At 38.5% G+C, this 12688-nt stretch overlaps 1 protein-coding gene across 2 annotated transcripts in view; it reads right to left on the reverse strand.

Annotated features, from left to right (window-relative positions):
- The window catches only part of LOC133227536 (complement factor H), a 396803-nt gene that overhangs the window by 342773 nt on the left and 41342 nt on the right, over window positions 1-12688 (reverse strand). The window lies entirely within an intron of this gene.

Here is a 12688-nt window from a genome sequence, read left to right on the forward strand (position 1 = left end):
CTCTCTCTGAAAAAGAGTTAGCTTACAGCTCCAGTTAATAATTCCTGGGTGTGACAGTGTTTCAACCTACAAACTCCTTTGGAAGTCCTCTAGCCTGCCTGAATAGGTTTTTCCGGCCACATGTGATTGTTCAGAGCCTCCCAACTGTGAGAGGCAGGAGATGTTCTAAACTGTCTAAACACAGATTCTTTTGAGTAGTTAAAAGATTGATTAGAAATTGTATTGGTGAAGGGTTTTCACTTTTTGGGCCAATGTTTGCTGCTAAGTTTCCATATCCCTTACCTGCTGTGACCCTGGCAGTGTATTGATTAATATAATTGGTGTAAATAGTGGCTTTAATGTTTGTAACCTGCGACCCTTGAGTTAATTCTTTTTCTTGTTATAGCCCACCACACCTTTGCTCTGTAGGAATGCAACTTTATCTAATGTTTTTGGAGGGTGGCGCTTGACTTATCACCTTTAGAGAAAAATAAGTTTTCTGAAGAAAGGGTCTTAAAATGTTAACAGGCCTCCGGGCCAGAAGATGATGCAAATCACCTAAGCTTTTGCATATGATAAGTTTGCAGGAAGAAAGCCTGGCTTGCTGCATGACTCTACCCCTTCCCCCATTATCCTCTATGCATAACTTAAGGTATAAAAACTACTTTGGAAAATAAAGTGCGGGCCTTGTTCACCAAAACGGTCTCACCATGTCGTTCTTTCTCTTACCTTCTGGCTGAATTATTCAGCCTCTTTTCTCCACTGAATTTTCCTTCTGAGCTATCCTCATTCTATTACTCTTTATATCCTTAATTAACGTTAAATTAAGCAATTGTTTCCTGATCCTCGCCGACGCCGTCCCCGCTTCGAATTCTCTGGATCCACTGCGGCTGGACCCCGGCAGTACAACGCTCACTGTTTACAGATGACATGATCCTCTACATAGAAAACCCTAAAGACACTACCAGAAAATTACTAGAGCTGCTGCTGCTGCTGCTAAGTCACTTCAGTCGTGTCTGACTCTGAGCGACCCCACAGACGGCAGCCATTGCAGGATATAAAATTAACACACAGAAATCCCTTGCACTAACAATGAGAAAACAGAAAGAGAAATTAAGGAAACAATAAAGGAAACAGTTCCATTCACCAGTGCAGTGAAAAGAATAAAATAGTTAGGAATAAATCTTCCTAAAGAAACAAAAGACCTATATATAGAAAACTATAAAACATTGATGAAAAACTCAAAGAACACAAATAGATGTAGAAATATACCATGTTCATGATCAGAATTATCAATGTAGTGAAAATGAGTATACTACAGAAAGCAATCTATAGATTCAATGCAACTCCTAATAAGCTACTAATGGCATTTTTCAGAGAACTAGAATAAATAAATTCACAATTTGTATGGAAATACAAAAAAATCTCGAATAGACAAAGCAATCTTGAGAAATAAGAATGGAACTGGAGGAATCAACCTACCTAACTTCAGACTATATTACAAAGCTACAGTCAATAAGATAGCATGGTACTGGCACAATGCCAAAAACATAGATCAATGGAACAAGATAGAAAGCCCAGAGATAAACCCACGCACCTATGGAAACCTTATCTTTGACAAAGGAGGCAAGAATATACAATGGAGAAAAGACAATCTCTTTAACAAGTGGTGCTGGGAAAACTGGTCAACCACTTGTGAAAGAATGAATCTAGAACACTTTCTAACACCATACACAAAAATAAACTCAAAATGTATTAAAGATCTAAATGTAAGACCAGAAACTATAAAACTCCTAGAGGAAAACATGGGCAAACCACGCTCTGACCTAAATCACAGCAAGATCCCCTATGACCCACCTCCCAGAGTAATGGAAATAGAAGAAAAAATAAACAAATGGGACCTAATTAACCTTAAAAGGTTTTGCACAACGAAGGAAATTATAAGGTGAAAAGATAGCCTTCAGAATGGGAGAAAATAATAGCAAACAAAGCAACTGACAAGGAATTATTCTCCACACTCTTAAACCAGCTCATGTAGATCAATTTACAGAAAAATAAATGACCCAATCAAAAAATGGGCCAAAGAACTAACAGACATTTCTCTGAAAGACATACAGATGGCTAACAAACATATGAAAAGATGTTCAACATTACTCATTATCAGAGAAATGCAAATTAAAATCACAATGAGGTACCATCTCATGCTGGTCAGAAAGGCTGCTGTCAAAAAGTCTACAAACAATAAATTCTGGAGAGTATGGAGAAAAAGGAACCTTCTTACACTGTTTGTGGGAATGTAAACTAGTACAGTTACTATGGAGAATACTGTGGAGATTCCTTAAAAAACTGGAAATGGAACTGCCATATGATCCAGCAATCCCACTGCTAGGCATACACACTGAAGAATCCAGAATTTAAAGAGACACATGTACCCCAATGTTCATCACAGCACTGTTTACAATAGCTAAGACATGAAAGCAACATAGATGCCCATTCACAAATTAATGGATAAGAAAGCTGTGGTATGTATACACAATGGAACACTACTCAGTGATTAAAAAATGCATTTGAATCAGTTCTAATGAGGTGGATGAAAATGGAGCCTATTATACAGAGTGACGGAGAAGGCAATGGCACCCCACTCCAATATTCTTGTCTTGAAAATCCCATGGATGGAGGAGCCCGGTAGGCTGCAGTCCATGCAGTCACTAAGAGTTAGACACGACTGAGCGACTTCACTTTCACTTTTTACTTTCATGCACTGGAGAAGGAAATGGCCACCCACTCCAGTGTTCTTGCCTGGAGAATCCCAGGGACAGGGGAGCCTGGTGGGCTGCCGCCTATGGGGTCACACAGAGTTGGACATGCCTGAAGTGACTTAGCAGCAGCAGCATACAGAGTGAAGTAAGTCAGAAGGAAAACACCAGTACAGCATATTAAGGCATATATATGGAATTTAGAAAAGATGTTAATGATGACCCTATATGTGAGACAGTGGAAGAGACAGGATGTAAACAACAGACTTTTCAACTCTGTAGGAGAAGGCAAGGGTGGGATGATTTAGAGAATAGCATTGAAACATGCATATTATAATATGTGAAATAGATTGCCAGTCCAGGTTCGATGCATGAGACAAGGGGCTCAGGGCCAGTGCACTGGGATGACTTTGAAGGATTGAATGGGGAGGGACATGGGAGGGGGCTTCAGGATGGGAGACACATGTACACCCATGGCTGATTCATGTCAACATATGGCAAAAACCACTACAATATTGTCAATTAATTAGCCTCCAATTAAAATAAATATATTAATTTTTAAAATGCTATAGGAACATACAGCATTATATTATATTATAATAGTAAAATGCTAATAGTAATATATAAATAATTACTTTAAATGTAAATGGATTAAACTCTCCAACCAAAAGACACAGATTGGCTGAATGGATAGAAAACAAGACCCATATATAGGCTGTCTACAAGAGACCCACTTCAGACCTAGAAACACATACAGACTGAAAGTAAAAGGATGGAAAACATATTCCAAGCACATGGAAATCAAAAGGAAGTTGGAGTGGCAATTCTCATTTCTGACAAAATTGACTTTAAGATAAAGAATATTATACAAGATAAAGAAGGGACATTACATAATGATCAAGGGATCAATCCCAAAAGAAGACAAAATTCTAAACATCTATGTACCCAGCACAGAAGCACCTCAGTACATAAGGCAAATACTAACAAACATAAAAAGGGAAATTGACAGCAACACAATCATGGTAAGGGATGTTAACACCCCAGTTATACCAATGGGCAGATCATCAAAACAGAAAATTAATAAGGATCAAACTCAGGTCTCCCACATTGCAGGCAGACACTTTAACTTCTGAGCCACCAGGGAAGATCTCAACAAGGAAACACAAACCTTAAATGAAACATTAGACCAAAGGGACCTAATTGATATCTTTAGCATTTTCCACACAAATCCAAAAGAACACACCTTCTTCTCAAGTGTGCTTGGAACATTTTCCAGGATAGACTATATTGGGCCCAAAAATCAAACCTCAGTAAATTATTAAAAATTGAAACTCTATGAAGCATTTTTTCTGACCACAATACTATGAGACTAGATACCAATTACAGTAAAAAACACAAACACTTGGAGATTAAACAATATGCTTTTACATAATGAACAGGTAAGTGAAGAAATCAAAAGGGAAATCAAAGAATTCTTGAAACAAATGACAATGAAAACATGACAACTCAAAAACTATGGGATGCAACAAAACAGTTCTAAGAGGGAAGTTTATAGCAAGAAAAAAGAAAAACATCAAATAGACAACCTAACTTTACACCTAAAACAACTGGATAAAGAAGGACATTAAAAAAAAAAAAAAGTTAGTAAAAGGAAAGAAATTCTACAGATCAGATCAGAAATAAATGAAAAAGAAACAAAGGAACATTAGTAAAGATTAATAAAACTGAAAGGTGCTTCTTTGAGAAGATAAACAAAACTGTCAAGTAGTCAAATCCATCAAGAAAAAATGGGAGAAGAATTAAATCAACAAAATTAGGAACGAGAAAGGAGAGGGTAACAGACAACACAGAAATACAAAGGATCATAAGGGGCTACTATGAGCAACTATATGCCAATAAAATGGACAACTTGAAAGAAATGGATGTATTCTTAGAAAAGTTCAATCTATCAAGACTGAACCAGGAAGAAATAGAAACTATGAACAAGCCAATTACATGCACTGAAATTGAAAATGTGATTTAAGAAACTCCCCAAAAATTGAAGCACAGGGCCAGAGAGTTTCACAGGTGAATTCTCTCATACATTTAGAGAAGAGCTAATGCCTATTCTTATCAAACTCTTTCAAAAACCTGCAGAGGAAGGAACGCTTCCAAACTCATTCTACAAGGCTGTTATCACCCTAATACCAAAACCAGACAAAGACAACACGAAAAAGAAAAGTACAGGCCAATATCATTGATGAAAATAGATGGAAAAATCCTCAACAAAACTCTAGCAAACATAATTCAAAAATACATTAAAAAGATAGCACACTATGATCAAGTTGGGTTAATTGCAAGGATGCAAGCATTCTATAATATACTTGTGTATATCCATCAACGTGATATACCATATTAACAAATTGCAAGATAAAACCATATGGTCATCTCAATAGAGGCAGAAAAAGCCTTTGAAAATATTCAGTACCCATTTATGATAAATACTCTTCAAAAAATGAGCAAAGAAGGAATCTACCTCAACATAATAAAGGCCCATATATGAGAAACCCAGAGCAAACATTATTCTCAAAGGTGAAAAACTGAAAGCATTCCCTGTGCAATCAGGAAAAGACAAGGGTGCCCACTCTCACCACTATTAGTCAACATTGTTTGGAAGCCCTAGCTACAGCAATCAGAGAAGAAAAAGAAATAAAAGGAATCCAGATTGGAAAAGAAGAAGCAAAACTCTCATTGTTTGCAGACAGACAATATTATACACAGAAAACCCTAAAGATATGTTCAGAAAATTACTAGAGGTAATCAGTGAATTTAGCAAACTGACAGCATACAAAATGAATACACAGAAATCACTTGCATTCCTTTGTACTAACAATGGAACATCAGAAAGAGAAATTAAGGTATCAATACCATTTACCATTGCACCAAAAAGAATCAAATGCCTAGGGAAAAAACCTAAGGAGACATAAGAGCTGTATACAGAAAAGTACAAGACGTTGAGGAAAGAAATCAAAGACAACATAAACAGATGGAGAGATATTCCATGTTCCTGGGTTAGAAGAATCAACATTATGAAAATGACTATACTACCAAATATAATCTGCAGATTCAATGCAATCTGTATCAAAATACCAATGTTATTTTTCACAGAACTAGAACAAAAAGACATAATTCATATGGAAGCACAAAAGACGTGAATAGCCAAAGCAATCTTGAGAAAGAAAAATAGAGCTAGAGAAATCAACCTTCCTGACTTCAGAATGACTACAAAGCTATATTATCCAGACAGTATGGTACTGGCAGAAAAACAGAAATATAGACCAATGGAACAAGTTAGAAAGCCCAGAGATTAAACCATACACCCATGAATAACTTATGTTTGACAAAGGAGGCAAGAATATACCATGGGGCAAATAGAGTGTCTTTCATAAGTGCTGCTGGGAAAACTTGACAGCTACATGGAAAAGAATGAAATTAGACTACTTTCTAACACCATACACAAAGATAAACTCAAAATGGATGGAAAACACAGGCAGAACACCCTATGTCATAAATCACAGCAAGATCCTCTATGACCCACCTCCTAGAATAGTGGAATAAAAACAAAGATAATCAAGTGGGACATAATTAAACTTAAAAGCTTCTCCACAGCAAAGGAAACTATGAATAAGGTGAAAAGACAATGCTCAGAATGGAAAAAATAATAGCAAATGAAACAACTGACAAAGGATTAATTTCCAAAAGATACAAGCAGCTCATACAAATCAATACCAGAAAAACAAACAACCCAATCAAAAAATGGGAAAAAAGACCTAAACAGACATTTGTCTAAAGACCTAAAATGGCTAATGAACACATATATATATTCTCAATATCACTATTAAAGAAATGCAAATCAAAACAACAATGAGATATCACTTCACACTAGTCAGGATGACAATCATCAAAAAGTCTACAAACAATAAATGCTCGAGAAGGTGTGGAGAAAAGGGAACCCTCTTGCACTGTTAGTGGGAATGTAAGTAGATACAGCCACATAAAGAACAGTATGGAGAGTACTTACAAAGCCAGGAGTAAAAGTACTATATGACCCACCAACCCCACTCCTAGGTATATATCCTGAGGAAACCAAAATTGAAAAAGACACATGTACCCCAATGTTCACTGCAGTTCCATTTACAACATCTAGGACACGGAAGCAACACAGATGTCCACAGATTAATAGATAAAGAAGATGTGCTGCATATATACAGTGGAATATTACTCAGTCATAAAAAGGAATGCACTTGAGTCAGTCCTAAAGAGGTGGATGAACATACAGCCTAATATACAGAGTGAAGTAAGTCAGAAAGAGAAAAGCAAATATCGTATACTAACACATACACATGAAATCTAGAAATATTGTACTGATAACCTATTTGCACAGCAGCAATGGAGACACAGACACTGAGAACAGACTTATGGACACGGCTGGCAGGGAGGAAGTAGAGGGTGGGATGTATGGAGAGGGTTAGCATGCAAACTTAAACTATCATATGTAAAATAGACAGTCAATGGGAATTTGCTGTATGACTCAGGGAACTCAAACCAGAGCTCAGTAACAACCTAGAAGGGTGGGATGGGCAGGGAAATGAGAGGGATGTTCATGTGGGAGGGGACATGGGTAAATCTATGGCTGATTCTTATTGATTTTTGGTAGAACCCAACATAATACTATAAAGTAAGTATACTTCTATTAAAAATAAATAAATATAAAATAAACAACCACCCACCCCCATAATTCCATATGCCAGCAGACCCAGGAGGATGCTCGCTAATGCATGCATGAGGTAAAAGGCAGACAGATCTCTGTCTTGACTGTGATGCCTACAGTGGCTCATGAACCATCATATTTCCCTCTCAGCTGCACTCCAGGAGTCCTGGAAAACCTATCTTAAAAATTTTTGCATGGAGATAAGTCCTTCTGTGAAACTCCAGGTATTGACAAGAGCACCTCTGTCTGCTTCATTCACACACCCTTCTACCCTGTGGCCAGATCCCTGTGGTTACAACTGACTCAGAGGGAAGACCAACCTTTGACAGACGACCAGTGAGCTTGCACAGAAATTTGGCTTAAACCTGTGGCCCAGAACAGGAACACAAGATTAGTACCACTGAAACATGTATATTATCATATGTGAAGCAGATCGCCAGTCCAGGTTCGATGCATGAGACAGGGTGCTCAGGGCTGGTGCACTGCAATATCCCTGAGGGACGGGATGCAGAGGGAGGTGGTAGGGGGGTTCAGGATAGGGGACACATGTATGCCCAGGGCTGATTCATGTCATTGTATGGCAAAAACCACTACAATATTGCAAAGTAATTGGCCTCCATTTAAAATAATAATTTTTTAAAGTAAAAAAAAAATTAAAAAAAGATGTACTGCTACTTTGGGGAAAACAAAGGACAGGCTGTAAGTACCATTTCTGGTGTGCTAATTTATCTAGACAAGACACAGAAAACACAGAAATTCTGACAAAACAGAGATTAGAAGTGTCAGCAGGTGCCACTATAGAAGATCTGAAATAGTTGCGGAGTCTCTAGCAGGGTTGAAGGAAGTTGTCTCTCACCCAAAGGAGACTAGAACTTTAATTCGAAAAACAGCACCACAAAACTTCAAGGAACATGAACTCAAAGTATCATGACAGCAACAAAGTATAAAAATCTTCAGTATTCACATCCAATTGGCGATGTGTGATTTATCCAGTGAAGAATGCAACCTAGATGTCCATCTGCAGATGAATGGATAAGAAAGCTGTGGTACATATACACAATGAAATATTACTTAGCCATTAAAAAGAATACATTTGAATCAGTTCTAATGAGGTGGATGAAACTGGAGCCGATTATACAGAGTGAAGTAAGCCAGAAAGAAAAACACCAATATAGAATATCAACGCATAGATATGGAATTTAGAAAGATGGTAATGACAACCCTGTATGCGAGACAGCAAAAGAGACACAGATGTATAGAACAGTCTTTTGGACTCTGTGGGAGAGGGAGGGGGGGCATGATTTGGGAGATTAGCATTAAAACATGTATAATATCATATAAGAAATGAATCGCCAGTCCAGGTTCGATGCAGGATACAGGAAGCTTAGGGCTGGTGCGCTGGGATGACCCAGAGGGATGGTATGGGGAGGGATGTGGGAGGGGAGTTCAGGATGGGGAACACGTGTACACCCGTGATGGATGCATGTTGATGTATGGCAAAAGCAATACAATATTGTAAAGTAAAAAATAAAATAAAAGTTAAAAAAAAAAAGAATTCGAAATAGCCATTTTAAATAACTCGGTGTGCTATAGAAAATACAGTAAGATTATTGAACAAAAGCAGGAAAACAATAAACAATGGACAAAACAAGCAGTTTAATAAAAATGTACAAATCATAAAAAAAAAAAAAAAAAAACAGAAACTCTGGTGCTGAAGGTTCCAAGGATGAAATGAAGTAATTCATTAAAGAGCATCAACCACAGAGTCAAAAATGTAGAAGAATCCGTGAGACAGATGATATATCAAAGTTATCTTGTCCAGGGAGATTAAATTAAAATCACAATGAGGTACCATCTCATGCTGGTCAGAAAGGCTGCTATCAAAAAGTCTACAAACAATAAATACTGGAGAGTATGGAGAAAAAGGAAGCTTCTTACACTGTTTGTGGGAATGTAAACTAGTACAGCCACTATGGAGAACAGTGTGGAGACTCCTTAAAAAACTGGAAATGGCACTGCCATATGACCCAGCAATCCCACTGCTGGGCATACACACTGAGCAAACCAGAAGGGAAAGAGACACAGGTACCCCAGGTTTCATCGCAGCACTGTTGATAATAGTCAGGACATGGAAGCAACCTAGATGTCCATCATCAGATGAATGGATAAGAAAGCTGTGGTACATATACACAATGGAGTATTACTCAGCCATTAAAAAGAATACATTTGAATCAGTTCTAATGAGGTGGATGAAACTGGAGCCTATTCTACAGAGTGAAGTAAGCCAGAAAGAAAAACACCAATACAGTATACTAACGCATATACATGGAATTTAGGAAGATGGTAACGATGACCCTGTGTACGAAACAGCAAAAGAGACACAGATGTATATAGAACAGTCTATTGGACTCTGTGGGAGAGGGAGAGGGTGGGATAATTTGGGAGAATGGCATTGAAACATGTATAATATCATATATGAAATGAGTCGCCAGTCCAGGTTTGATGCACGATACTGGATGCTTGGGGCTGGTGCACTGGGATGACCCAGGGGGATGGTACGGGCAGGGAGGAGGGAGGAGGGTTCAAGATGGGGAACAAGTGTATGTACCTGTGGCAGATTCATGTTGATGTATGGCAAAACCAATACAATATTGTAAAGTTAAAAAATACAATAAAATAAATATATTTTAAAAATAAATAAATAAAAACAAAATTAAAATTTTTTTTTAAATAAAAGAATGAAAAAGAACAAAGAAAGGCTACATGATCTATACTACATTGAAAACAGAACCTATTTGCAAATTATTGAAGTTCCAGGAAGAGAAAAGGAGATGAGGCAGAAAATATATTTAAGGAGTAATGTGTGAGAACTTCCCAAATTAAGGATGATATTTGAATATCTAAGTTCAGGAAGCTTACAGGTGACCAAACCAAATCAACTTAAAAAATCCTCTACAACACACATTTATAATAAAGTTGCAAAAATTAAAGAAAAATAGAGATGCCTTCAAGCAACATGTAGAAAAAACAAACAAGCTAACAATACAAAAACCTTGAAATTTACTAAAGAGCCTTCATTTGGATCTTAGCAAATCTCTCAGCAGAAACCTACTAGGCCAGGAGAAAGTGTGATGGTTTATTCCAAGTGTTGAAAGAAAAAACTGCCAAAGAAGAATACTTGAAAATATCATTCAGAAAAGAAAAGAATATAAAGATTTCACCAGACCAACAAATATTGAGGAAACAGAACACAATTAGACCTTCCTTGAGGAAGGCATGGCAACCCACTCCAGTATTCCTGCCTGGAGAACCCCATGGAGGGAGGAGCCTGGAGGGACCAGGCTGCCCACAGGGTCCCAAAGAGTCAGACACAGCTGACTTAACTGAGCAGGCACACAGACCTTCCTTACTGAAACACTAAAAGGAATTATTGAAGCTGAAGTAAAAGAATGCTAATTCATTCCATGAAAATACCTAGTACACTGGTAAATTTAAGTGCACATTCACATTCAGAACACTGCAGTACCTTGATATGGAATGTTAAACACAACTATTTAAGAGTTAAAGCACAGGAATATAAAAATTACTATATCTACAATTATTTTTTAATTAAGTACACATTGTAAAAAGAGGTAAATCATGACATCAAAAAGATAAAATGGAGAAGGGTAAAAGGAAGGAGATTTAATATGTGGTTGATGTTCATATATTATCAGCATAAAACACACTGCTCTCTCTGTAAGGTGTTTTATGTAAATCTCATGGTAAACAAAGCAAGAATCCATACTAGATTAAATGCATACTACTATAACAAATATCATGAAATCAAAGAGGCAAGCCATCAGAGGAAAGAAAAAATTAGGAAACTATAAAACATCCTGTCTGAGTGTACTCCAGGAGTTGGTGATAGACAGGGAGGCCTGGTGTGCTGCGATTCATGGGGTCGAAAAGAGTCTGACACGACTGAATGACTGAACTGAACTGAAAATAAAAAAGATAATATTAATACATCCTTATCTGTCAATAATTACTCTAAATATAAAGGATTGCATGTTTGCATGCTAAGTCACTACAGTTGTGTCTGACTCTTTGAGACTCAATGGACTGTAGCCCTCCAGGCTCCTCTGTCCATGGGATTTCCCAGGCAAGATTACTGGAGTGGGTTGCCATCTCCTTCTCCACTGTTTTCTTCTATCTCAATGAAATTCTTAAGCAATTACTTTGAATTACTTATCAGACAAATCGTCCATATCTGTTATTTGGGGTCAGTAACTGAAAAACTATTGTGTTTCTCTGTTAACATTTTAGTCCTTTGATGTCTGTGTCCCTTGAAGTCTCAGGTTGCTGTGTTTGCATTTAATGAAGCAGTCACTCCCTCCAGTGTTTACAGACTGACCTGGGGAGGGAAGTACACTGTCACATTGGTAGGGATTTTGAGACTTTTCAGACATTTTTTAAGGAGACACCTGTCCCGTGTACTCACTTACTCCTAGGAGAGAATTCTGAAGCTCATGTGCATCTATCAACGCAGCAAAGACAGTCTCTGTGCCGACAGTTTCCTGGCTGCTTCCCTGGGGCAATGCCAAATGCTCACATTCGTGAGCAGACCCATGGGGACAGGCTGGCTTCTAGATGTACCACAGGCCATCTGCAAAGGTCTAGATGCCACCGTGGGGAGTTACACATGGAGCTGGACCTGGGGAGGGGATGTGGATGAGAGGAGAGGCCCAGGGGTGAGCAGAACCACAAGCACGGTGTCTGCAATGGTTTGGGGCTCCCTGGTGGGATCTCCACATGGTCAGTAGGACCCAGGTCAGTAGGCTCCTTGAGGAATTCTAGCTCTGGATGCTGTACTCCTGGCCTCTCCCCATCCCAGCCATGCAGGTGACCCCAGTGTCCTGGATAAGGGGAGAGAGAAGTGCGCTGGAAGATGAGGATGCCGCCCTTGCTCACATGCTCTTATTTTCCCCACAGGTAAAATCCTGTGCTGAGGGGTCTATCTTGGCCCTAAGCAGGGCCACCTCAGGAGCAAAATGAGGCTACGCCTCTAACCCTCAGTGAGGCGTCCAGTCTTGAATCTTTGTGCCCTAGGAGCATGCTGTCATGTCTCTGCTAGACTCCTGCTGCTGCTAAGTCACTTCAGTCCTGTCCAACTCTGTGCGACCCCTTAGACGGCAGCCCACCAGGTTCCCCCGTCCCTGGG

This window comes from Bos javanicus, chromosome 16, assembly GCF_032452875.1.
Source record: "Bos javanicus breed banteng chromosome 16, ARS-OSU_banteng_1.0, whole genome shotgun sequence".
In the NCBI taxonomy this organism is placed as follows: domain Eukaryota; kingdom Metazoa; phylum Chordata; class Mammalia; order Artiodactyla; family Bovidae; genus Bos; species Bos javanicus.